The following is a 2831-nucleotide window of genomic DNA, read 5'->3' on the forward strand; positions in this document are numbered from 1 at the left end:
ATGGTACCAATATTAATAAGAAGTATAACATAAAAATACAGAAGCTTCTATCCACTTTACAGCCAAACTAATACACAATAAAAAAAAGTAAAACAGGTAATATAAAAAAAACACACATACACAAAACACTGACAATAATAAAAACATATAGAATACAACAAATATATTGTAAATTGGCCAAAATCAATAAAACAAATAACAGAAAAAATATATGTTACACAAAATGTATATATATATATATATACTGTCTCTTATACACAAAACCTAATAAGCAAATTTCGAATGAGAACCTTAAGAAAAATGAACGCACGGCCATTAAAGAACTCAGACAGAATACCACCATAACTATTAAGCATGCTGATAAGGGCGGTGCTATCACGATTCTTGATACTGATATGTATATCAATGAAATAAATCGACAGCTATCCGATGTATCAACATATACCACATTACCGGCCGATCCAACTGACACATACAGAGAAAAACTATGTGACATGCTGCAATCGCTTGATACTAATACTCAAGATCTAATCCAACCACTAGTCCCAAAATCACCAAAACCAGGCACAATATACTGTCTACCCAAACTTCAAAAGCTCCCGTCAATTATCAAGGATGCGTTAAACAGTTCGACTTCAGAACCACCAACCTACGATCTATCTGATCCGGTTGTCATTTACGACCTAGCAAAGTCATTAAACATCACACCTCCAGGCAGACCTATAATTTCCGGTATTGGAACACTCACAGAAGCATTATCAGGCTTTATTGACTCTATACTGAACCCTTTACTTCATAATATACCTAGTTACCAAGGACACAACGCACTTTCTCAACAAATTGAACGAAATATCCCACCTAGATGATGATGCGTTGCTCGTAACTATGGACGTGTGCTCTCTTTACACCAATATATCTCATAACGAAGGAGTAACTGCTTGCGAAAGATTTCTCACGGACTACCATTCAGAATTACCAGCTAAGGACATTTGCAAAATAATTGATTTTATTCTTAAACACAATTATTTTAGCTTTAATGGCTCTTACTACCTCCAAACAACAGGTACAGCAATGGGAACCAAAATGGCCCCATGCTATGCGAATGTCTTTATGGCAGAATTAGAAAATGATTTACTGTCTAGCCTAGTATTTAAACCTTCTCATTACTCACGCTATATTGATGACATATTTTTTATTTGGAAACATGGTAAAGATAAGCTTATAGATTTTATATCTATCATCAATAATTATCATCATAGTATTAAGTTCACTGTTAAATATTCTAGTGAGTCCATTCCATTTCTAGATGTATTAGTTGGCAGAAACGGAGGCCACATATCTACATCCATATATTACAAACCTACAGACAATCATCAATACCTTGACTTTTACAGCTACCATCCTATCACTCTTAAACGGTCTATCGTGTACAGTCAGTGTCTCAGACTCAAGCGAATCTGTTCAGACCCTACAGACTACCAACAACAGCTGTCTCGCCTCACTACTAACTTTTTGAATTGTCACTATCCCCTCAAACTAATACTATCTGCTATATTAAAAGCATCTTCTAAATCTCGCTCAGACCTTTTATCTTACACCCATAGACCTATCCCCGATACTTGATGACTGTCCCCCTATCAAGTCTCTCGGCAACTCCATCAAGAATGACTACAAGACTCTTCAGAAGGACCCCAATATATCAGAACTCTATCTTCATCCTCCGATTCTAGCTCAACGCCAACCCCCTAATCTTAAATCTCTTCTCACCTCCTCCAGTTTACCCTTGGCTAATCCTACTCATGGTAACATGGCTTGTAACAACAGGCGATGCCAACTATACACTATAATTGACACATCCGATAGATTCAGAGTTCCTGGTACCAACATCATCATCCATCCTCCACCACTTAACTGCCATGCCTCCAATGCTGTTTATATTATATATTGCGCCATATGCAACAAAGGTAACTACGTAGGTGAAACAAGATGTAAACTCTGTTTAAGAATCAATAATCACAAGAAATCTATCAGGGATAAACTAAAGGGTTTTCTCGTAAGTGAACACTTTAATTCTACAGACCATTCCATCAAAGATTTAAGGTTCATTGTTATAGGATCTAACTACCGTTCCCTTAAGAAGCGACGATGTACTGAATTACGTTGGATCCTTCATCTGAAATCACACATTAATGGATTAAACAAAGACCTAGGCTTTATTAGTGGTTACTCTTTTGTAAATAATAAATCTTAATTATTCCCACAGCCCTAATAGCAAATATATCACTCGATATCTTATATGTATATCACTCGAGACATATATCTTGTATATTATCCTTTTTTAATCACTATATGATCTACAATATGTACTTTTACTAAACCCGTCACTTTTACGACACAATCATGATATTTTAATTACATAACTGTATTTTAATTACTATGCTTTTAATAGCCGTATATATTACCATTATATATTTTCATCAACTATTTTGTTTAAATCCAATATCAAATGACCAATGAATTTATATTTGTTAGTAGGCAAACAATTTATATCTGCTATCTGACCACACATAAACAATTAGTTATTCTATTAATCACCTTATTTTGTCATGCTAATATTTGTGCCTAATTACTTCCTTGATGTGCCAATATACTCTATGCAAAGTTTGTTGTATGTTCAATTCACACTGAAGAAGGTTGCAGGGACGACTGAAATATTTGTGTTAAAAATAAATATATTATTATGTTCCTGAAACACGTCAACCCTCGTTTTCTGTTACTTGTGATCAGTCTCACTACATATATACATATATATATATATATATATATATATA

Source organism: Anneissia japonica, unplaced genomic scaffold (genome assembly GCF_011630105.1).
Source record: "Anneissia japonica isolate Jap-2015-1 unplaced genomic scaffold, ASM1163010v1 scaffold287623_len557403_cov176, whole genome shotgun sequence".
In the NCBI taxonomy this organism is placed as follows: domain Eukaryota; kingdom Metazoa; phylum Echinodermata; class Crinoidea; order Comatulida; family Comatulidae; genus Anneissia; species Anneissia japonica.